The 26624-nt window shown below is 38.8% G+C and overlaps 1 protein-coding gene across 2 annotated transcripts in view; it reads right to left on the bottom strand.

Moving 5' to 3' along the window:
- Positions 1 to 24610, bottom strand: part of LOC134224724 (SH2B adapter protein 2) — an 81850-nt gene extending 57240 nt beyond the window's left edge. For both annotated transcript variants that reach the window (XM_062704251.1, XM_062704250.1), the window contains exons 1-2: positions 24005 to 24610; positions 3876 to 4606 (exon numbers count right to left, since the gene is read on the bottom strand). The gene's annotated coding sequence lies outside the window, so the exon portion shown is untranslated. The remainder of the gene's footprint in view (positions 1 to 3875; positions 4607 to 24004) is intronic.
- Positions 24611 to 26624: the final 2014 nt, after the last annotated feature.

Raw genomic sequence — 26624 nt, 5'->3', positions numbered from 1 at the left:
AAAACTATAAATATCATAATTCTTCGCTATAAAATGGTCTCGCAAACCTAATGTCCCCAAATGTCCTCTCATCTGTAAATGGGGGATTGAAATATAACCCTTAGTACCACCTTTTAATGTGTGCATATTTGCGCTTTTACGAGAACGCTGCAATCAAAGTTTTCTTGAAAATTGTGGTTTTTCTTCTCTATACATCGTAATGATTAGAAAATGGACAACATTATCACTAGAAATATGATTGTTTGCTATTTGATGCATGATGTGTTGGAAACAAAACAAAAACAAAAACTGCCCAAAAAAAAAAGTTTTTTTCCATGGGTGAAATTTTTTGAAAGGTTAACGATGGCCCTTAAGGTCACTCCTGACAGAATCCAAGTTTCAAAGTGCTCGCGTTTTCGGGGGCACACCACTCGATAGACGAATCCAAGTAAAAATAAGAAGAAGACACACGACGGTGTTAACTTTGACAGATCCTACAGCTCAGCATAGGGAGATCATTTTAAAATGGTTATAATAAATTCTAGACAAAATGTAATTAAAATCTGATTGATGTACGGTACGGAAAAAGTTCTGAATTACATATCTGAAAGCTTATCTCAATTATTTGAATATTTTTCAAAAATGTATCTATCATACAGTTCGGAACTTTTTCCGTAACAAACATCAATCAGATTTTAATTAAATTTTGTCTAGAATTTATTATAACCATTTTAAAATGATCTCCCTATGCTGAGCTGTAGGATCTGTCAAAGTTAACACCGTCGTGTGTCTTCTTCTTATTTTTACTTGGATTCGTCTATACGGAGGCGGTGGACAACTGTCATTTTTGTTCGTCGCAGCATGCGTGAAAAAAAAATGACAGTTGTGCGTTGCTTCCGTTTCGAGTGGTGTGCCCCCGAAAACGCGAGCACTTTGAAACTTGGATTCTGTCAGGAGTGATCTTAAAGGGTTAAAAAAGGTTCTTAAATATCCCCTCACATAATATATGTTGCATAGAAACAGTTTTCATTGAAAACATATTTTTGGCCGCCCATTTGTATGAGAATTCTCCATAGTGGTACGTCAACCAAATATTTTCCTTAATTTTGAAAAATCGAACCGCCATACTGATATCAGAAAGTTAACTCATAGTGTGCCGCTGTAAGCACGCTTAAAGTGGGCGATTCATTTCCAAAATTCAACACATTTATAAAAAGATATTAAAAATTGAGTAATATTATGTTCCTCTGTGTTTTCACTCGTATACTCTTGAAGAGTGAAATATTTGTACATTATTACAGATCTATAATAAAGTTTACTTCAGATTTCTTGGCAGATATCAGAAGATTTTAGCTTTCTATAGCGTTCTGAAGTGGAAATGTGGCAAAATATGCAAAACTAGCTTATGTACAAGTGAAAGAGAGCGTGAACAAAGAGAGCCTCTCTTTTGCACATACGACCTATTCTCAAAGCAATCTAGAACTAACCTTATTCAATAAGAGGGTAAAGTGGTGAATTGAATTTCTCACGTCCGAATGTGTGAGTGGCGATAAAAGGAAAACAAACACTCCTAGATGGTACCACTCAGCGATGCTTGGGTTAAAATGAGTATATTTCCATATATTTTTTGATTCCTTTGCAATCATTGTGACGACCCAATCAATGTTGAGGTTATGAACAGAAGGAAAACAAACATGTATTTACACATGCCGAAGTGCACATTAGTGTGCGAGCGCTAAACGTCACTCATCTCAATGTCACACTCAAAAATATTCAACTCGTTACACAGAAAATAAAATATTAACCCTGAAAATTAAAAAATTGCAGCATTGAATAGGCATTTTCAAACTCTAAATATGTTGTAAAATCAAAAAAAATAATAGATTCAAAAAATGTTGGAGGAAAAACTTGATAAACAAAATTCTTAAAAATCAAAGCGTGAAATTGATAAAATCTCGAATTAAAAGTTTTTAATGCCCAAACCCTAGCTCAAACCATGTTTAGATTGATTTTAAAAAGCAAAATAGTGATTTTGAACGAAACAAAAATTTGAATTGTAGAGGATTAATTTAGAGTCCAACTAGAATTTCTATGAGAAATAAACCTTCCGATAAAGAACACGAAGTTATTCAGCAAAAGTGAAATGCCGGTGTCCTACGAAAGGCTGAAACACATAAGGCTGAAATAAAAATTTTGAAATCTCGAAAGGCTGAAATGTATCAAAAGTCTTAAATTGATGGGATAAAATTAATCCCAACCATCAGACGCGTTTCCCTAACCTCAATCTACCTGTGCACTGAGTTTAAATTTAAGGAATTGGTGTGCGGAAATGCCTAGGATAACTAGATTTTGATTAGTATAAACGACTCTGATAATTTTCTTTTCCATTTGGGCTGTCAAAATATCAAAATTTTCACTTTTTGGGTCAGTGCACAGGTAAAAAGTGAGGTTACGCGACGCCACTGCCAACCATACGAGTTGTTGTACCAACCATGTTGAGTGCTTGAATAGTGAATAATGAATAAAGCATAAAATATCTTCTTCTATATACACAACAATGAGTTTCTGTCTGTCTGACCCTTATAGACTCGGAAACTACTGGACCGATCCGTGTGAAAATTTGTATGCAGAGGATTTTGGGACCGGAAAGGTTCTTAACCTTCTGTCTGTGCTTAAAAATACTTACGTTGTCTGTGCTCTGGGGTCAAATTGACCCCAATTTAAAATTGCTATAACTTTTTTATTAATTGGCCAATTTGGGATTTACGAAAGATTGGGCTGTTATGAAAGATAATTTAACCATCTTTCAGGCTAGTGATGAACTTTGTTAACACCTTAAAAATCACTCTAATAAAGCTATAAAAAAAATCTTTCAGGCCGTAACCAGAGATTGATTATTGGTGGGCACATTGCAAGGAGGGGTTTTCGTGAAAAAGGATACAAAAACAGTGATTTTTCATGCAAATTTGACTTTGAAAATCCTACCCAAAAAAAGGCAGAACTATGGAAGAAGAAGAGAAGGTAGAAGGTAGAACGAAGAAGAAAGGAAGCAAAAGGAAAGGTTGAATAAGTAAGAAGGAAAAAGGAAGAAAAAAGAGAGAAGGAAGAGGGAAGACAGAAGAAAGAATAAAGAAGGAAAAGAGCGAATAAAAAAAATAAGGCAGTAATCTTGGCAAGAATCAAAACACAAATGCAAGAACCAATAACAATAAAGTTTTGTTCCTTTCTATGCTACCGCCAAATTTCTTGTGCTGTACAAACTAAAAAATGAAAATTCCATATAAAAATTGAAAGACAAGGAGTCGCAAGAAGTTCATTTTAGTTTGTGCCCCTATTAACGTCAAATGTGAGTTCTTCAATTGAAATCGGTTTCTCACGATTTTTCAGCCTTTAGAGTTTCAGCCTTATGTAAGACTTTTTACGCCTCTCGTGTTCAACCTTATGTGGAAGTCCCGTAAAATACTACTATGTCAGTGGCGTAGCCACGGGGGTGGTTTTGAACATACCCCCCCCCTCCAGAGGAATTTTTTTACGAAAAAGAAATGTTCAAACCCCCCCCTCCCCTCCTCCAGACCGATTTTCTGGCTACGCCACTGTACTTTGTAAAATATAACGTGCTTAGTTTGTTAACGAAGTGATTGTTTTTTAAACATTCATTTCGCCATGAATCGAAATTCTAGATCCATATTTTTAAATTTGTCTATTTTTTATAAATGTAACCGCATTAAAAATGGTAGAGATTCGTTCATTGCACTAACATTAAGCGGACCGGACCCATCAAATTTGGCAGCAGTTTTTTAGTCTCCACGCAGCTGCAGCGATTACCTCTTATCATTTCACATACTTGCACTTGCTTTATATTTACTTATTTATAAAATTCATTCATTCAAATTTACCTTCATCCGTAGGCACCAAGCAATCAACGACGAAAAATCCTTACTCCAATCGCGCCGGCACCGAAGTACTTTTTATTCTCCTGCACCACCGTATCACTGGTTCGTTTAATTTCTTCGAGTAGCATTTGTTGAACAACTATTCAATAGCTTTGCTCCCAATTCTACCGCAGTTAAACTCATTTTATTGAGCAACAAAAAACACAAACTTGCACATATCATACGATTGTTGTGATCTTCAATCAATTTCGAGCTACCTACAGTGAATCAGCAGTAGACACTATTATTGCAAATCACGCGGGCATACACTTTCGTAGATCTATCTGGCATTGTGGTAATACATCTGGCTTTAGATGTATCTAATGGTTATCACGCTTTTGCGACTTGTTTTTCGCTCTCATTACGGCGCACATTCACATTCGATTGGCTCGTTTAGGTTTGTTTTTCTACCACGATGAACATTGTCACACTCTATTCTTTTCCCATACTCAGATCATCATAAACTGACTCGACAGCAGGGCTCTTCTCGTTACGACGCACACCTGATGATACTTTTCGCTCTATCCCGTGAACAAATCGGCGAGCACTGATGAGGACCTATCGGGGTATTGTTGCGTTCCTCTTATCTCGCACGCTGGCTACTGGATCGGCCGATGATGGTGTTCTCCGAACTGGGTACCATAAAACCCGAGGACGATTCAATCAGTGCGATCAGAACGATGCTCTGCTCATCCCTGTTGGCGTGAATGTAGAAACGAAACAAATACGTGTGGTTAGTTAGCTGTTGACCATCAACTGGCACTGCCTTTACAGTGCTTCGAATTTATTTTCATCGAACTAGCTATAGGTATTGAATACACATGGAAAGGTGGACCTGCAGTGTCGTTGTTGAACCCACTATGCCTAGCATATGCAACCATTAGATTTGATTTCCTTCATCTTGGCTGTTATCAGCAATGGAATGCAGGGATTAACATGAAGGTGGTCAATATATAAGCAATGTCGAGGTGTGGTATTGTGCATGAGCAGCTGATGTCTAGGAATTGATTTTTCTTGACGTAGGAACACTTCTTCTATTTTGAGGAATAGGGGTAAATAATCTTCGGTTATATAGATTTTCATGATCATTTATACTTCATACGAAAAATAATAAATCAAAGATTGTTGAACACACATGGCACAAAGATTGCACATATTGACAGAAAATCTCAGTAATATTAATAAAATTGTCATTTCAATAACTTACGGAAGCACCACGTCTGTTTGGTGACACATCTTAGGAAACAAAGCACCACGCTTTCACTTTCTTTGGTTTGATTTGGACAGTACATGAACCATGTGGAAGCGCGTGATACATCGACAATATGCGCCACGGAGACGTTTTGTTTCGCGAAATTGTTAGATGTTTCATCCAAATGTGGAAAGTAAAAGTTTTTCAAACATTCCTGTTTTGTATTACTTTTTTCAACCTGAACCACGATAAATATGTGGAATTATCGATAAGTCATGTATTCCAGGGGCGTTAGGAGTCGTCCTCATCAATGGGGCTTCTGAGCCAATTTTATATAGGTAGTAAACAAACTTTATCTTTATTGTTTGATTCATCAACAGACAACTTAGGTCCTAATGATGCTTATCCTAATTAATACTAATAAAAGTAATTATAATAAAATCATCGTTAATTATGAAACATGGCAGAATAAGCCCTTGTAAAATTACGACGAATCGTCTGTCTGGATAGATTAAAATCAAAACATGTGGCAACCTCGTTGAATGCCCGCTGTAGACCCACCATCGCTCCACGTTGTCCGTAATTCGTTCTTCGAAAAAGTATCCTCAGCATTCCGTTATTTCGCAGTGCCCTAGGTCGAACGTTCAAGTTTACTGATTCCAGAATTTCAGGGCAGTCGATTCTGCCTTGGAGCGTATCAGCAACGACCATGGCCCGTGCAATGTCCCTCCGCAATTGTAGGCTTTCAAGATTAATCAATTGACAACGGCTGCTATAACTTGGTAACCGGAATGGGTTTCGCCATGGAAGCAACCGAAGAGCAAAACGAATGAAGCGGCGTTGAACAGATTCAATTCTTACTGATCCGTTCTGGTAATTAGGATGCCATACAGCGGAACAATACTCCAGCGTAGATCGAACCAGCGAACAGTACAGTGATTTCAAGCAATAAACATCGGTGAAACCCTTGGCGACGCGAAAGATGAATCCTAATGTTCTAGAAGCCTTCTCGATCACGTAAGAGACATGATGCTTGAATGTTAGCTGCGTATCTAGAATAACACCAAGATCCTTTATACAGTTCACACGTTGCATCACAATTCCATCTTGTGATATAATGGTCATATAAATGTTCTAAAAGCTTTTAAAAATGTTGCACTATATCATTGGCAGTATAAAACGCTTTATGATTCTGAAATAAATTCGCTATTTGCTGTTCGCGTTCTTTCTTACAAGATTGACTTTTCATTAGCTAACAGTTCTGCCCGTATTTTTGGGATTTGGGTTAGGACACCGCTCAGAACAGAAAAGAATCTGTATCAAGGTTCTGCGATCGTCTGCTGCCCTCGGCCCTACATATTGAACTACATGAATCGTGGAATTATTTCAAAAGGTAAGATATTACATGTAGCTCAATAGTCCCAACCTGTTATGAGTAATGTTATTAAAGATTGCAGTGAGAAATGTGCAGTTTCTTCAATAATTTCAAAATTATTGATGTAGCAGAATTGGGGCAAGGCCGCAATATGGGGCAAGCGACAACAACGATTCAATTATCAGTAATCATTATATTCACATTATTATTAAGAGGAAAGATTAATAAAGATAAATAAAGTTAAAATTCAGCTTTTCTTATAATTTCGTGATCACTTAATTTAGGGTTTTATATCTAAAATTATTTATTTTATTGTCAAATTTGATATCCACGAATGCTTTTATATGCCTACTAGTCTACCCAAACTAAAAATTTTATTAGGTTCAAAGGCAATATAATGACAGAAGTAAAAATAGAAAATTTGTCGGCATAGGGTGGTACTGCCAAATGTGGTAGAGAAAGATTGCCTTTAAGTGGGCCTCGTGGCCGTGCGGTTAGCGACGTCAATCGTCTAGACGCATGAGCTATGGAGCGTGGGTTCGATTCCCGCCCCGGTAAGGAGGCAACTTTTCGTGTTCGAAAAATTCTCCAACGGTCCACTGGGTGTTATGTGTTTTGTCCGTTGTCTAGGTGTTAAGTATTCAGTTTGTACCAGGGTAGAAATATTTCACAGTCAATGCAGTGAAAATTGATGGATCTCAGTATAATCTGAAATCGCCTTCATCGCCCCCGTGGTGAGTGCGACTGGGTGCAGCCAAAAAATCATTTCCAACACCAACCGTTCAATTTCGCATTCAGCCACTCACAAGTCGCTCTGACAGGCTGCTCAGTTCGCGCCTTACCGTATGACTGTGAGTGGCCCATTTGGGGAATGTGTGGTTGAGTGGCCCCTCTCCGGGAATGTGAGGTTGACTTCAAAGCAGGAAGAAAATAAAAACATGATATAAAAAAACATCACCTTCATCCAGTGCTGCCGAAAATGTACAAACCTGGGGTGGCATTGTGCATCTCGATTCGAACGTAATTCTATCGAGTCGAACATGTTTGGCATTATGGCTTTCGATTCGATCTCGAAAACGACTCATCATTCGAGTATGCTCGAGGAGGTACAAGAATAACGAGATGTTTTGGCATTATGGAGACTCGATAGCACACTGAAAAACGACTCAAGTCGAATGAAAATCACTCGTCACCTTTATAGCTTTCGAATGTTGTTCGAGAGTCATTTCTTGCTGAAAGTTTTTCATTATATTTGTTATTATTTCTCTACGGGAAAAAAATAAATGTTTCATTATTGTATCTTGAAGGAAAGAATGTCATTAGTATATCTTTTTTTATAGTTTCCAGACAATAAACAATCTCTTATACAATAAACAATTATCCCGAAATCCTCGTAAAAACGACTTCAACCTAAATCGATTTTTTGCAGTTTTCACGTATTTCTTGACAATTTCGATAAAACGCGTGAAAAATCTATGGGGAAAATCTACGTAAAAATAGTTGAGTTAAATAAAAAAAAACGCGCAAGAGATGACCCAAGTGCATTTAACTGAAACACATGGAAACATCGAAGTAATTTATTATCGAATCCTTCTTTAGCTTTAAATTATTTAGCTCAAAATTGGATCTGTGTTATAAACTCGAATAAATATAAAAAATGCTAAAGCATTTGATGAGTTTGATTGCTCTAAGCATGCGGTCGCGTGTACTCAGACGACAAATGACGGTGGAAGACCGACACTTGATTACAACTAGAGCAATCAAAGTAATCAAGTAATCAAAGCAAGCCTTTTGCACAAATTCGTCCAGTCCGTTGTTGGGGGCATAGAGTGTGATCCTCTCGATTTATAAACAATGTGCACTCGCTTGACTGTGGATATACAACAGTAAAGCACATGTGAAGATTGGACAATTCAAACAAGATATTCAATTTGCAAAAAAGAGCTAACCGTGGTTGAGGTTGGTACTCGGATTTTGATGGCTTTTCCGCAAACGTGACCTTTAAGTGGTCTTATTGTGTAGGGGTTATCACGCCTATCTAGAGAGTAGGAGGTTGAGGGTTCGAGTCTCTCCAAGACACGTGGATTCTTTTTCGCAAATTTTATATCAATTTGTCCATTTCGAAACATGTGCTGTGCATATGCATAGCCAAGACATTTAACAAAAAAAATGGTTTTCGTACGGTCGAGTTGCCGAATAATATGCAATTAATAATAAAACTTATAATTTGTGTCGTAACTTTATCTCAATTTATAAAACATGTCGTATCGGCATAATGTTTTAATCGGTTTCAACTGCTCAATAAATAATATGGCTTTTATAGTCATTGAGCACGATTTGTTTGTTTATAAATTAACTGCCAATTCATGCCCTGAATGATGCCTTTCCAACAGGCAACATGCTACACGTAGATGAAATTACTATTATTCTCTTTGTTTACTCACATTCGCAATGCGCTGAAGGTTGTCTCTCCAGCGGGCGGCATGATAAACACGGAGATAGTTATCTCTTATTCTCTCTGTTTACATTTCGTTTGACAGAACATACTCGATTGAGCTAGTACAGCACCATTCGAAATCTTGTACTGCGACTGAATGAAGTCGAACGAAATACATAATGCCGCAATTTTTTCGAAACGAATGCAAAAACGTACGAATCGAGAGATTCGATTCGAGATGCGCAATGTCACCCCTGGTCTGTACGACCTCGTGTCGAAGACGGTGTTCCTGTTTTTTTTTCAAATTGAGTAATATACAAATCTTGAATGCACCCAAGCTGCAAAAGAATCAGAATAGTTTAGCTTTAAATTAGACCTGATTTCAATCAACGAAAATGTGCGTCCGTTTTGGGAATCTCGGGCTCATTCAGTAACCGCTAAGTTTCGAAGGCCGACGGAAGTCCTTCGTAGCTTAGTTGGTTAAAAGCACCAGTCTAGCGTACTGAGAGTGGTGGGTTCAAGTCCCATCGAAGGAAGTGATAACCTCCAATACATTTTTTAAATCGAAATCTTACGCATAATGTACATATTCTCATTCATATGGAAAAGAGTAATGGAACACAAACGTATGCAACTGTTTTTCAAGATTGGCCTCACATTTGTCCGACTTTGAACGAACATCGGGTGAATTTTTCAGACCGGTTCAAACGTGCAGCACTTTTTCGATTTTTGATTTAAAAAATATATGGGTTCATCGGGAAAGTTGTCCTGCAATAAGCCAAAGAATCGACTGAAACAATAACTGCCCTCACTCGCATAACAGTCCCATTTGACTTTTCATTACTTTTGAGTTACCTTTGAGTTAATCCAATCCATTCTAATGTACTTCCATAAATCATAATAAAAGTTGAGAGTTTTTGTGTCAATAAGTGAAAAAAACACCAAATCATGTGCGTCCTATATTAAAAGTACCCGCAAAACAGTCCCGTTAAGAATTTACATGTCCTGATTCCACAAAACTAAACAATGTTGCGATCAAATTAAACCGTTTCACGGTAACTAATCGAATGATTAGATGAGGCTTGGAAGTTCAATGGCTTTTATTTCAACACGAAAAACGATATGGGACTGAAATGCGATTGGGGGCAGATAAAACGAAATGCAATTTTTGACGGCAAAGGTCAATTGGACAAAAACCGAAAAAGTGCTGCACGTGCGAACCGGGCGTGAAAAAATTACCCGATGTTCGTTCAAGATCGAAATGCAAATTTATTAGTTTGTTTAATCCGGTTTCGTGGTTTTGGCATTCTTGATCACGGCAATTTAATGGACACTGGAGTCACTTTTTACGTGGTTTTCAGGCGGATTTTGGAATTGACATGGGTTTTAATTTAGGCGATTTGTACTTTATGCAATAATGTCTAATCATCTGTTAAATCAAAATTCCCTGATTTCTCCAGTTTTTTTTTTCAGGTAGGTATTTTACATAAATTTACAGGTAAAAACAAACGTGTCATATATAGATTTTTACATCTCAAACCCCCAGAAGTAATGCTGTAACTGAAGTAACCTTCTGTTGCTTGGGTGGGTTTAGTGGGTCCGGCGGGCTGGCCTTCTGCCTTCCGTGCCAACCCTACTCCCTGAGTGATAATTTCAGATATCTGTATGCAGATTTGCCTTCATCATTCATTTATTCTTCCTCATCCACCACCGCTGCCCTGGCTGCCACAGCCATCATCGGCCTGTAGCCGTGAACCCCGAGCGATGCGATGGGCGATTGCATCCATCGCAACCGACACCACTGCATCCGACCATCATCAAGCACAGAATGACAAAAAATGCGCCCACTTCTTTTATGCATATTCGCAGACCCACCCACCGGCAGTTCTACCGCTGGTGACTGTATGCTGTCGCTATGTAGGTAAACACAGCGAACGAACGAACGAACGAACGAAACGAAAAAAAGCACGTCAGTACGCGCTGCTGTCACAAATTGTAATGACTCGCACACGGCAGGCACTGCTTCTTTTATACACAATGAAAATCTTCCGGTAGACCCGAACATACCGTGACATACCGCATTCTGATGTCCGTGTTAGGAATGCACGGGATTGGTTACATATGAAATTTTGACTGGCTTTGACAAGAATTGAAATTCTCAGTAGCTAATCGTTAATAATCTTAAGTTTCAATAAAATAGGCAAAATGGTGGAGAGTGTCCAAGTCGATTGATATATAATTCTTAAAAATCCATCGAAAGATAAAGGCGCTAGAAACGTTCAAAATGTTCCCTTCCAGCGTAACACTCTCGATTTCCAAAAATCTAAATGACACCCAGTATAGTAAAGAAAGACGTAAGTCCTACGTCAAAACATCTCAAACAACCTCGTTGTCACCAGAAGCCGACACTGTCGGAGCCTGGTTACGATGGGGCACCAGTAGTGTTTTGCGCAATTGGTTCATTGATAATTGAGCGTCAGCAGTAAGAACTGCATTGGCGAGGTTAATCAGTTGAGCGATTAATTATTTAAAACGTTTTCACTTTTTAGGGTGTTCCAAATATCTATTACAAAATATTGAATGAAAAAACAATCTCACTATTTGATTTATAATTTAAGATTACTTATTTTAATTATATTTTATCGTCTTGAAATTGCTGAGTAATTCATTGGAAAATTATCTACTCATTATTCGGAATGTTTTTGCCTTTCTCGTATACTAAGTATACGGTAAAGGCTATATGATCGCTCCAAAAACAAACTTTTTATAGAAGGCCCGGAGACCCATAGTGTTATATACCAATCGACTCAGTTCGACGAATCGAGGTGATGTCTGTGTGTGTGTGTGTGTGTGTGTGTGTATGTGTGTGTGTGTATGTGTGTGTGCGTGTGCGCAAAACTACTCAAAAAATGTCACTCATTTTTCGGGAACTTATTCTCAACAGATTTGCTCGCAACAAGTTGCATTCGATGCAGAATCCTGTCCCATTGTTTCCTATTTGAAATTGGCCAGATCGAACTATGGGATCAGAAGTTATGGCCAAAATACAAATTCATACGAAAAAATCACGTAAAAAATGTCACTCATTTTCCGGGCACTTATCCTCAATCGATTTGCTCACAACAAGTTGCATTCGACGTAGAATCCTGTCCCGTTGTTTCCTATTTGAAATTGGTCAGATCGGACTATGGGATCAGAAGCTATGGTCAAAATACAAATTCATACAAAAAAATCGCGTAAAAAATTTCACGGGAAATTATTCTCAACCGATTTGCTCGCAACAAGTTGCCTTCGATGCAAAATCCTATCTTATTGTTTCCTATTTGAAATTGGCCAGATCGAACTATGGGATCAGAAGTTATGGCCAAAATACAAATTCATACGAAAAAATCGCGTAAAAAATGTCACTCATTTTTCGGGCACTTATCCTCAACCGATTTGCTCGCAACAAGTTGCATTCGACGCATAATCCTGTCCCATTGTTTCCTATTTGAAATTGGTCAGATCGGACTATGGGATCAGAAGTTATGGCCAAAATACAAATTCATACAAAAAAATCGCGTAAAAAATGTCACTCATTTTTCGGGAACTTATTCTCAACCGATTTACTCACAACAAGTTGCATTCGATGCAGAATCCTGTCCCATTATTTCCTATTTGAAATTGGCCAGATCGAACTATGGGATCAGAAGTTATGGCCAAAATACAAATTCATACGAAAAAATCGCGTAAAAAATGTCACTCATTTTCCGGGCACTTATCCTCAATAGATTTGCTCACAACAAGTTGCATTCGACGTAGAATCCTGTCCCGTTGTTTCCTGTTGAAAATTGGCCATATCGGACTATGGGATCGAAAATTATACCATTTTTGCCTTTCTCGTATACTAAGTATACGGTAAAGGCTATATGATCGCTCCAAAAACAAACTTTTTATAGAAGGCCCGGAGACCCATAGTGTTATATACCAATCGACTCAGTTCGACGAATCGAGGTGATGTCTGTGTGTGTGTGTGTGTGTGTGTGTATGTGTGTGTGTATGTGTGTGTGTATGTGTGTGTGTGTGTGCGCAAAACTACTCAACAAAATGTCACTCATTTTTCGAGCACTTATCCTCAACCGATTTGCTCGCAACAAGTTGCATTCGACGCAGAATCCTGTCCCATTGTTTCCTATTTGAAATTGGCCAGATCGAACTATGGGATCGAGAGTTATGGCCAAAATACAAATTCATTTGAAAAAATCGCGCAAAAAATGTCACTCATTTTCGGACACTTACCCTCAACTGATTTGCTTGCAACAAGTTGCATTCGACGCAGAATCCTGTCCCATTGATTCCTATTTGAAATTGGCCACATCGGACTATGGGATCGAAAGTTATGGCCAAAATACAAAATCATACGAAAAACTCGCGTCAACAATGTCACTCATTTTTCGGGCACTTATCCTCAACCGATTTGCTCGCAACAAGTTGCATTCGACGCAGAATCCTGTCCCATTGTTTCCTATTTGAAATTGGCCAGATCGGACTATGGGATCGAAAGTTATGGCCAAAATACAAAATCATACGAAAAAATCGCCGAAAAAATGTCACTCATTTTTCCGGCACTTATCCTCAACCGATTTGCTCGCAACAAGTTGCATTCGACGCAGAATCCTGTCCCATTGTTTCCTATTTAAAATTGGCCACATCGGACTATGGGATCGAAAGTTATGGCCAAAATACAAAATCATACGAAAAAATCGCGTAAAAAATGTCACTCATTTTTCGGGCACTTATCCTCAACCGATTTGCTCGCAACAAGTCGCATTCGACGCAGAATCCTGTCCCATTGTTTCCTATTTGAAATTGGCCAGATCGGACTATGGAATCAAGAGTTAAGGCCAAAATACAAATTCATACGCAAAAATCGCGTAAAAATGTCACTCATTTTTCGGGCACTTATCCTCAACCGATTTGCTCGCAACAAGTTGCATTCGACGCAGAATCCTGTCCCATTATTTCCTATTTGAAATTGGCCAGATCGGACTATGGGATCGAGAGTTATGGCCAAAATACAAATTCATACAGAAATATTGCGTAAGAAATGTCACTCATTTTTCAGGCACTTATTCTCAACCGATTTGCTCGCAACAAGTTGCATTCGACGCAGAACCCCGTCCCATTATTTCCTATTTGAAATTGGCCAGGTCGGACTATGGGATCTGAAGTTATGACCAAAATACCTTTTTTCATAACAATCACAAAAAATGTCACCTATTTTTCGGCCACCTAACCTTAATCGATTCACACGCAACAAGTTGCATTCGACGCAGAATCCTGTCCCATTGTTTCCTATTGAAAATTGGCTAGATCGGACTATGGCAGTGGTGCTCAGCACTTTGGGCGTTTTTTCCCTTAATTTACTTCTCACACCATAAAAATGAGCTTAACCCATACAAATTAGCACTTGGTCGAAAGCTTTCAAATATATCTATCTGCTAAGGGTAATAAAACGGATGTTGGTGTTAAATTCACTCCGTACGAAACGATCAAAGCAAAACAAAAGTGCGGACCGCGGGCCGCAGGGTAATTTTACTTTGATCAAGTCGTACGGAATGATTTTACCACCAATATTCGTTTTAATATCCTCTGCTGATAGATATATTTGAAAGCTTTCGTCCAAGTACTAACTTGTAAGATGAAAGCTCATTTTTATTGTGTGATAAGCAAATTAAGGCAAAAACACACAAATGCTGAGCACCATTGAACTATGGGATCGGAAGTTATGGCCGAAACACCATTTTAGCCTTTTTTACGAAAAGGCTGTATGTTCGCTCCAAAAACCAAACTTTTACAGAAGGCCTGGAGACCCATAGTGTTATATACCAATCGATTCAGCTCGACGAACTGAGATGATGTCTCTGTCTCTCCCACTGCAGACGGGAGTTTGGCAGAAAGACGGTCATGAGATTTATATCATAACAAATATTGCCCTCCGCTCGCGTGATGGGAATGACATTTTCGTTTTCTTTTTGTGTAGTCGGAGCTGTGATATCCTTAAAATATATGACTGGGTGAAATAAAACAGGGTTATGTACGTCAAAAAGATTGGAAAAGGAAACAAAAATGTCGAAATTCTTATTAGCATATTGTAGATCAAGCTGAAAACCGAACAGAGGTCCCGCGAAATCGCATTTTCTCGCATTTCCGGATGTTGCAACTGCATCGCGAGTAGTGCGCAACTGTGCCATAGTCGGGCACCACTAGCGATGCAGTTGCGACATCCGGAAATGGGACAAAATATGATTTTCGGTTTTCAACTGGATCTACAATATCTTTGCCATAAATAATCTGATTTTCATAGAACGGACAAAGAAATTTGTCTTTTTTACTCCTAGCCACTAGCTCATCTTTTTTCAAGCACACACATTTTACGAAGGTCGAGAAAGGCACCATCACCGCTAGGTGGATTAATCTGGGTTTTTTTTTAAATTTCTGGTAATCCTAGAGAACTGCTTTCCAGACATTTTTCTTGTGAAACTTGAACAATTTTTCAGGACATACCACCAGGAATTCCTTGGAATGTTCATCCAGAAACTGCTTCAGCCGTTCCTTCATTCATTCAAAATTTCCTTCAAAAATTCCTCAGGGGATTCCTTCGGAAAGTTCTCCGAATACAAATTCAGCAATTCCTTCAAAGAGGAAATTCTAAGAATTGCTTCGGAGTTTCCCTCAGGAATTCCTTCGTAACTTCCTCTAAGATTTCATTCGGAAATTCCTTTGTAAAACTTTCAGAATTCTTTTGACTCTTTCGAAAATTGCTTGAGTAAATCCCTCGCAAATACCTCCGTAAAATAATTTAAATATTTCTTCAGAATTTCTTTAGAAATTTCTTCGGAAACTTATTTAAATTGTTTTCAGAAATTTCTCATAGGGATTCTTTAGAGATTTTTTAGAAAGCTTCTTTACATTCGCCCAACATCCTTTCTTACGATGGATCATAAATACTCCGTAACTTGTTGAAAGCCCCTGATTGCCCCAATCCAGTCCCGCTCTCTGCTGCCTTCGATCATCACAGCCGTTTGGGTCCTGAGATTGGTGGTGGGAAAGGGGGCTTCCACCTTGCTTGCACAGGCAAGTATCCGACATCATAGAACGATCCGTTCTCTCATCCGTCTTCCCCTCTCAGCAGTTTGTCTAGTCAGCAGCACTTGAAAATTACAAGCCGAACATTGGGACGCAATCTTGCCGCTAGCCGTGAGCAAGCCCAGGGCTGGTAGCGATGGATGCCGTTCAAAATAGTGACTTTAGTGACCAACGATGACAAAAAAGTGACCAAATAGTGACTTTTCAATTGCAGAAAAAGTGACCAAATAGTGACTTTTAGATGTTGTTTTGAACCGGGTGTAGAACTACAAGTTGCATTAGCATTGTTACGGTATAATTCGTAGATTGCAAACTAATGTGTTAATTTTTGAAATCCTTATGTAGAATGCTATCAGAAATCAAGAAAAGGCAAAAACAACAAAAGCATGATGATTACTGCTACTGGCCACGCCCATCTTCATCGTAAGAAGGGAGAGGATGAAAGCAAGAGGCCAGCGTCTGCGACACTCTCATGGGTATCACACAATTATGTAGATGATTACAACAACATTTGTTGTTTAGTATGAGCTCGAAGTTACAGCTAAAGAATTATGTAAATGTATCTTATAGATTCCTAGACTATTTGGATTTGGACAAAGTTTATAAATAATTGGTATGATCATTTGATTGAAAAAATACAAAATAATGAAGAAATTTTTAAAATACGATTTTACCTATTATTGAATTATGGTTTAATAACAAATTTAAATGAAGTTTTTATCGTGGCATTCTGAGGAAAATTTTGAAAATCCAAAAATCAATCCAAAAATTCTAATAAACTTTAATTTCTAAATGGCAGACTTTAGTATTAAAGTTAATTAAAAATATGTGGCCAAAAAATCTCGAGGTAAAAAATCTTTTAAATCTAATTAATTTTTTTTGGTTTTGTTTTAGATTTAAAAACTCCGACCAATTCATTCACCTCCACACTAGTTCCATCACACTAGGTCCTCACTAGAGACTTGTCTCGAAGGGTCGCAGGGCGGATTTAACAATCATAAACGGATTTAACAACCATTTAACATCGACGCCCTTATTGCTCATTATTCTACGCAGACTACGTGGTTCTGGTACCAAAACTCCTAAATTCTGTACTCTTTACTTGAGGTTCGCATTTCGCATTTTAACAAAATTCGTGAAAAAAAGATCATAGTTGACATGAATCGGGAATAACCTCACGATTTCCACAACACACTTGGAACTTTTTGGGTGCATATTTCCCTAATTTAATATATTGCTACCAGATCCACATTTGATTTGATTGATCATGGGTAAGATGACCGTGCACTTTGTAGTTCCGTGATTGACCAGAACAATCGTAATTGCACAGGGAACCAATGGATGGAAGCATGGGATTTGCTCTCCAACCTCAATGTACGCAGTCCGAGAGCTCTTGTATTTTAAATGGTCGATAACGGCGCTGGTCACGTCCTCACGGTCTATCGAGGATGGGAAGGAATTGATGATGCAGTCACTCGCCCACTGTAAGCCGAGAACGCCTCTGGACTCGCCACGAGTTCATGCGGAATTTTATTGAAATCTAGGGGTTTTCATGGCATAGGTTCGTCTTGGTTAAAGGGTTATTGCTAATGTGGTAGTGATGGAAAGGTGGTATATGTAAATTGGACGCCAGAAACGAGCTTTGTCGCTCAGATATCGAACCGCCAGAACTAGTCAAGATGTAACGTAGAAGATAGAAATAGAAAGGGCATGGGATTGAACCCACGACCTTTCGCGTAAGAGGCAGAAGTGGTAGCCATACCATGACCACCAAGCCCGTTAACACATTTGATTTGGTTGATCATAATACCTAGGTACAAATGATTTTTATTTTAAACTTTTTTACAACAGGCAATGCAAAAATTGTGACTTTAGTGACCATTTTCCGAAAAATAGTGACTTTTTGATGCAAATAGTGACTTTTTAGTGACTAGCAGTGTTGGTAAAATCACTCATAAATCTCAATCAACGAGCGCTCCCGTGCGAACGAAATCGTCTGCGATGTTAAAGGAATGCATCACGCTTGAATTTTTCATGCCAGAGCGCATAATTTCACTCATTTGCCAAAAAATCATTTTGGTTTAAAAACGGATTTGAAATCGATTTGGGGGCAATTTATTGCTTATACATAAAAGAGTGTCTAATATTTTATGCGACAAACGTCAATTCATTGTTTTTAACGAAGGAGAACAAAAGAAAACCTACGATGATTCAAATGGATGATTCAACTCATCCATGAGTTTTTAGGTGCTGAGTTGGGTGCGTTTCAACTCAGGCTTGATTTGAATCATCCATGAGTTTTGAGATTTTGAGTTTTTACCAACACTGGTGACTAGACTCAAAATAGTGACCAAGTCACTAAAAAGTGACTCGCTACCAGGCCTGCAAGCCTCAATCCATCTCAACGCAGTCGAGCCCCTCCTGCGTCCTGCGTCTGAGTTGGGAGATAAGGTCTTCCGAACTCCATCTACAGGCAAGTACACAACACCACGGAACGATCCGCTCTCTGATCCGTTTTTCGTCCTTAGCATCAACGATTCATTCTCAAGCTCTGCTAGTTTGTCACCGAGATCTAATCCAAGCTATCGACTCGCACCAAGCCAAACGAAACGTCCAGCTCCGGCTGATTTTTCATTCAGTTCTCCACACTTAACATCGGCCGTGAGGAAGCCCCTATTCCACTCATCGCAGTCGAGCCATCCCTACCAGCGACCAGCAGTCGTTCCGGCCCTGCGTATGTGCTGGGAGACGGGGTCTTCCGGAATCCAACTTTTGGCAAGTATTATCAACCATCAGCTTCGCCTTCATCTAAAATCCCTCCGATTTGCAGTAAATCTATGCGCACGCAGCACCTGCAAGCACCACTTACCATTCTTCGACATCAACTGTTTATCCGTCATGTTCTGCGCCGGGACGCACATTCGACACAACCATTGAGGAAGCCCCTATCCCACTCATCGCAGTCGAGCCACTCCCGCCAGCGACCAGCAGTCGTCCCGGCCCAGCGTTTGAGTCGGGAGACGGGGCCTTCCGACCTCCAATGTTTGGCAAGTATGATCAGCGACCAACTATATTGCTTCGCATAAGAGTGTCTCAAATTCCAGTGTACAACTGCATCGCGAAGAGAAAGCAACAGACATTACCATCTACTATCAAAACGTAGGTGGTCTGTACAACAGCATCGACGACCACCGCCTCGCTATTTCCAGTTCCTGATTTGACGTTATAGTAATAACAGAGACATGGCTCGACTCCAGAACACTTCCCAGCCAAATGTTTGGTCACGATTACGAAGTATTTCGTTGCGATCGGAATCAACACAACAGCAGGAAGTCAACTGGTGGCGGTGTCTTGATTGCCGTGCGTTCCGGAATCAAAGCAAAACCAGTTGAAAACGATTCTTGGAGGAGTCTCAAACAAGGTTGGGTCAATCGAGATGGGTGACCGAAGACTGTTCCTGTGCTCGTTGTATATCCCTCCTGATCTGGTCCGTGACATACAACTTATCGATACTCACTGCCAGTCAGTCTTCGCCGTCTTAGAAACGGCCACTCCGACTGACAAAGTGCTTGTACTGGGCGATTTCAATCTGACTGGTGTCTCTTTGAAGCAGTCCCACAGCGGTTTCCTTTACCCTGATCCAGAACATTCGACCCTGCATGCTGGCGCTGTCAGCCTTTTGGATAACTACAGCTCAGCCACTCTAAGCCAAATTAACAGCATTGTGAATGAAAACGGTCGCACTTTGGACCTATGCTTTGTGGGCAGACAGGACAATGCACCGCTCATCTTGCCAGCACCTTGCGCACTGGTCAAAAATGCTGCTCATCACCCTCCACTACTTATCAGCATCGAATACAGTCACGTACACGACTTCATCGAATGTACTGCGCCCGTGTCATATGATTTTAAGAAAGCCGACAACTTAAGTATTACAGATGTATTATCGAGTATCACTTGGGGAAACGTTCTCAATACGCATGGTGTGGATGAAGCTGCTCTAACCTTCTCACATGTCATGATGTATGTCATCAATAGGCACGTTCCAAAGAGAGTTCTGAATAGGGGTGATCGGGGCAATATGGGCCACCTAGGAAATCGTTCCAAAAAGCGCTGAAAAGCTTGAAAAATCACCATTCAAATGTAGTTGACTTATACTAGGGAGTGTAACCTCTCATATTATGTCGATGAATGATGAAAAATGCGTTTGGAAATTGTTGGAATGCAGTTTTGAAAATGTATTGATTTTGATGTGTGTTCCCGACTATACGGGGCAATATGAGCCACCATTTGGGGAAGAAGAATGGAAGAATATGATATTCCTGCAACAATTTAGAGTATTCCATACCAAATAAAATTTTTAAACCGCACCACAGCGGACACAACCGATTTGCCACTCTGCACCGTTTGAACGGTCACATTTCATTTGATCAATGGTCATTTCTCGGGTACTTTTTCAAAACGACGTATGTCGCAAATTGTAAACAAACCCGTTTTCAACAGCATATGGCATCAAATTCATCTAAAAATGTGTATATCTTCAAAGCTACATGAAAATGTGTTTTTAAAAATGTAAATCAATATTTTGCAAAACGGTGTAACATCATTGTTGAAAATATTGCACATACACCGCTTAGCAGAAAATGTACTTTAAAAAGTTTTTTCGAACAACTAAATAGTTTAAAACGTGCATCTGCTTGTACTTTTTCATCACTGATTTTAAAATTAAGCATGTCGCTTAAATATTCTGATTTTCGTTAAGAAAAACATTTTACGTTGTTTTTCTGCAGCAAATGTTGTTACGTCGTGTTGTAAGTGTTGCAATTTTTTTGTCGCATGTGCGTGAAACGTTTCAACTTGACGCAACATTTCGACGTATCAACAATGCAGCGTACGGAGCAGCGTAACATTTCGACGAAAGTAGCATGACCTCGGTCATACTGACGTATCAAAACGACGTATGTGATTTATCTGTTGCAGAACGTTGTAACATATATTTTTATCAAAATAACTGAAATGTTCACACGCAGTGCAGATTTCATGGTCAGTGACGATGAACCTTTTCATAATGCATCGTTGAGGTGTATTCAATTGCAATAAAAATGATTAGTTTCTAAATAGGAATAAAAATGAAATCTGAAAACTTTCAAGCTCATTTTCTCAGCTTGATCAAAATGTTACATACGCCGATTTGAAAAAGTTCCCGAGATTTTTTGTGTTCCGATCGCAGTAATGCGGTGTCATTTTTCCGTCATGAATCTAACATAGATGATAATATTCTTGTATTTGGCAACTGAAATTTGAACTTGTTCGCATATTAAGACCTGATACCTTGCTCTGTGCAGGTATGCCCATATTGTCCCATAGAGACATGGTTTTGGAAAAAAAGTTTTATGATAAATTCAGATTTGTATCAGTACAAACATGTGTGCACAATATTCAATTATCATAGATCTTTTGATTGTGATGCATGTTTGACCTGTATTTTAATCAGTTTTGTGTAAGAACCTTATGTCGTTTTCGTTTTTGCGGTGTAGCTACACCAGGTGTACACTTTCTGCACTGAAATTGTTCGTTTTTGGTTTTCGCTCTACACTCAAACCCCACTTTTTCGTGCACCGTACGGGTAGTGTAGCACGCATAAAATCGGGAGTGTAGCTTGTTCGAACGGTGGTGCTACCAATACAGTCGCATGTCACGTGCTTGTTGCTGTCAAATTCTGTTTTGTTTTGTTTTCGATTTTGATGGGCCGGGTGCTCGTTGGAGTTGGTTTGGAAAAAATGCAATTAAAGTGGGAATGATTGTTATTTTATTTCTGTTGCGAGTTATTTTATTTCTATTTATCTTATGCAAAGGAATAAACATTTATTTTATGTATGTCATAAGAAAAGGATAATTAAAAAGAGTGTAACAGACTTACTAATCGATTAGTTTATAAAAGTTAGGCGATATACCAAGGCAAATGAAATTGCTTACATTTAATCAGTTGTATGATATCATCAGAACTGATTCATATGTATTCCTACTACTTAATTTTATACTTCCATTACCATGACTTCGACCTAAACTATCGGTTTGAATATATCATTAGTCAAAAAATTATTCTAATGAACATGCTTCTTTTGTGGAATTTTAAAAACGTGGTTGAGCAACGCGTAATTGAACATAAATTGTGAATTGTGATGTGGCGAAGTTTCATAGCATATTCAGATTACGACATTTATCGTAATAAATATCATGGTAGAAATTATGAATCTAGAACATATTTAAAATTACAGCCTCGATGCTCTTAGATGCGAGCTATTCTTTTATATTTTTTATAATAAATATCTTTTTAAAGCAATATTTTATAAAACTGGTAAACTGTGTAAACCATTTTTTTTTTGCATTTGATTCATTTATAACACATTCTACTTTCTATTTAATCTGTGAATGCTAAGAATCATATCTGTCTCTTACGAAACGAAGTTCCCCGCCATAATAGTTGTAATATAATAGCAAATTGAGGATCAGTGAAAACGTTTCCATCAGATTCCAATATACTTCTCGAGAATCTGACTTGGCCCAAGAATTCCCAATAAAAACCCAATAATTAATTTTCTTGTAGTTTAGTATTGTGATTTATTGGATATTTATACATATTTCCATTAGAAATAATCCCGACTCGTGCCCGTTGAGTTTGGGTCGAAAACGTGATAAAATAGTGGATTTTTTTATCAATATGGCCACAGTTTCTGATTATAAAGTTCCACAAAGAAGATCTTCTTGTTATTATGTTGGCAAATTTCATTTTTTTTATTTCTTCAAGTTTTTTCACGAGAGTCATCAAGTCACCCACAGAGTGCAAACACGTGAATTTCTTGTTGCTACTCCATTTGGGAGTGTATTCAAGTGTTTTGAAGCTATTTCTAGAACAAATCTAATACATTTCAACTCGTGCGTTTTAATTCGCCATAATAATCATTAGGCGATGACAGTACTTCCGCCTTACCAAAAAGCATTTATTTACTTTGCTCGACAGGTAGACGGTTTTACCTTGGGTTTTACAGTTCAATAGGTAGATTTAGCTTCACTCTTTGCGCATCTCTATATATATAATAGACTCTGAATATGACATGTAACAAAATCGGGTCAACACGTTGATTCAACGTTGATTCGTTTTGAAATAATATGCATTGTTCTCAAGATTTATGTTGTGTCCCATATCTCGGATAAACAGTGCGTACTGTGCTCAGTTTTAGATAATCGAACCAATTAAACAGAAAGTAAACGTAAAATGTCTACAAGAATGACACTATAGTTATAAAATTTCAATTTAGGCCCAACAAAAATGATTAGAATAACATATTTCGAAGCAGGCAGTCAGATCGGTCAGAACAGGTCCGAACAAAAACAAATATGACAGAAGCATGAAAGATGATCGATGTCACACATACTTTCGCAATCTTATTGGAATTGCACTGAAAATGTTCTTTTATGTGGTGCAAAAAGGTGCACTTTCCGGTGTAGCTACACCACAAAAACGAAAACGACATTATAAACTTCAAATCTTATAATAATTTTGCCTATGCAGAGGAAATTTACATTTTCAAGTGTATTTTCATGTTCGAATTGAATTTTAATGCGGTTTTTACGTTGAGGCATATGTAAATCATTCTTTTAAAGATTGTATAACTTTCACATGATAAAACTTGTCAATAAGCTCAAAATGAGGGTGGCTCATATTGCCCCGCATGTTCATATTGCCCCTACTGCCCCTAACATTTTGCGACATATACTTATACTTTTATGTTGATATAAAGCCAATATCTTAATTTGGAACAATTATGCTTCCAACGGCAGATTAGTAATACCTATTCCTGTATGTATAGACCTTTTTCAGGACAATGAAATCTCGAATCAATTCAAAAAGTTTAGAACAATGTAGCTATAATTACGAAATATTAAAAGTTACAACTCACTTCTGATCCAGAAAAGTGCCGACCACCTTTACATGTAATCCACTCAGCAATGGAACCAAGTTCCGAACCCAATCACAAGTAGCTTCACTTGCAGATTCTGTTATTCACTATCTCCACTAAAACTCCTCTACATCATCCTTTCTTCACATGATCGAAGCCAAAACCTCAAGACGGTGAAATTTTCGTTTGTCGGATGGTGCTCTATTTTGCTCTGCAGCTTTTTATCCTCACTTCCCGTGCGTGGCTGCTAAATCATGCGATGATGATAATGATGACGACGGTGGCGGCGACTGCATCCACTGACGATGATGATGCTGTACTGCTTGCCAGCAGTACGATTTTTTCTTCGTTTGTCTCGCCTCAAGCTTGCGAGATGATCACTGGTCCGGATATGGAAAAATCACAACAGCGCACCAGATAACACATTTTGCATGAAACCGATTGTATACCGTCGCGCCGAAACTACCGAAGCACCAATCAACACAAGTTTGGTCGCGTTTCGAACGGGATTTGTGCGTTTTTACAGCGAATTTATTTGCGAGAGAAAACGCGAAAACATCAAACCGCGGCCGCAATCAAAACACGTACGAAGGGGAGTGGTGTCAGCAGTTCAGCACATCAGTGAGCCCGCGGACCGCGGACGAGAACTCAACATTTACGTCAAAATGGGCTCAGCGACACGGAACGGTGCCGACGAATTTACAGTGGGCCGCGCGCCTTCCCGAAAAAAATCCAGTGTGAACCATTAGGGTCTCGCCGACATTTCTCACCAACACAAACGCAGGTTCGTGGTTGCAAACAATCCCATTTGATTTTGCCGTGACAGCTGCTCGTGGTTGCAAACAAACCGAGTAAAAGTGTGAGAGAAACGTGCGTGTACGTACACGATCGCTGAAAGCCTAATGCAGCTGATATCATCGTCAATTGACAGTTCTTCTTTGAAAGTGACAGCTTCGCACGCTCATTTGAATCTACTCAAAAGTGAGTCAAAATGACTCACTTTTTAATTTTAATGGTAAAGTCAAAAAGTGAGTAACATTATATTTAGCAGGTGAGTAAATTTTCACTCACTTCCCATAATTTCAGCTTTTACTCACTTTTGCGTAATTGCCGTAATTGCGGGCTTGCGGGGCTGTTCAGCGATTGTAAACAATAGAGCTTGCTGACGTTTGATCATCTTTCTCTTGTACGCGCACATAATGGATAGAATTTGTTTTCATCGGGAAACGCTTCGGAAGCGTTTCCCGATGAAAACAAATCCTACCCCCTCCGTGCGCGTGCAAGAGAAAGATGATTAACGTCTGCAAGCCTTATAAGAGCAGGCTCGGCAGTGTCACATAAAAATGCCTATAAACCTGTGCAGGAGTTCATCAAATTCACTCACCCGATGGATTTTGGCATTTGAGCGGGTCGTCTTCTCGAACAAAAGTTCATTTTGCGTTCATTATGCGACCCGCCCAAACGTCATAATTTCTTGGGGGAGTTCATTTTGCGTTAGTCTATTGCATCATGACGTCACACTATAATTTTTTTTACCCGTATTCAAATGGAGAGGAGAGTGAACCCGAATAAAAAATATAGTAGAATAACAATACAATTTATTGTAACACTACTATTAATAACATTAAATTGGCAATAGATTATATTGTAAATGAAACCATAGAAATACATTAGAATGCATTGTTATGAACCATTTACTCAAATGTAAATGAAGTTTTCGCAATAGAATGTACGGGTTGTTAAGTATCGTAAATATCCAGTTTCCGCGAGCGGTAATGGCCGCCAGCTTGCCTGCTGGTCAGTCTCTGATTTGACGTTTTAGGAGGTCAACTGCACCCACCGCTCCGAGCATTCTGACCAATGTGGCATATAAGAAGGTGCTGATTCAGTGAATTCAAGCCTTCTTAGGTGCCCGCCAGAGTAGACGCGACGTGCGATGTGACGCGACGCGACTCACGTAAAAGAATAACAATCATTATCAACAGGCTGTCAAATTGCACTGTCGCGTCACGTCGCATCGCACGTCGCGTTTACTCTGGCTTCGCCCTTATATACCTCATTGATCAAAATGCTCGAATGATGGGTGCAATTGACCTCCAGAAACGTCAAATCAGAGACTAACCCGCAGGCAAGCTGGCGGCCATTACCGCTCGCGGAAAACTGGATACAAAATCTGAGATTTTTCCATATATTTTTTTCGTCACACAATAGAGTGTATGGTTAATATATTGTTGAAATATCCGAACCAAACTGTTCAAACACAATGGATTGTATTGTATTTGTATAGTAAAACAATACGATTTTTGATGATATGGGAGATTTAAATTTTGTGTATTACGCATCGCAAGAAAAATTTGGTTTTCAGGAAAATTCAAGCGCGCCTACGAGTAAATTTTCCACCAAAATCATCATAGTCGTCCATGCTATCACTTGTTGTTGATTGTGTATCTTATTCTGTCATTCAAATGTGTTGTTTGGACAGTATTAAAAAAACAAATTTTGATTGAATTAAAAATCTCTGCATTGATCACAGTTTTCAGGAATGTAGTGAGTTTTTACGGGTGGAACACACCTGAAACACTTTTCGTTGAACTTGTTTTGCAAAATCACGCCTAACGCA

The sequence above is a fragment of the Armigeres subalbatus genome, chromosome 3 (genome assembly GCF_024139115.2).
Source record: "Armigeres subalbatus isolate Guangzhou_Male chromosome 3, GZ_Asu_2, whole genome shotgun sequence".
NCBI classification, from domain to species: domain Eukaryota; kingdom Metazoa; phylum Arthropoda; class Insecta; order Diptera; family Culicidae; genus Armigeres; species Armigeres subalbatus.
This window is presented reverse-complemented; position numbering and strand designations above follow the sequence as displayed.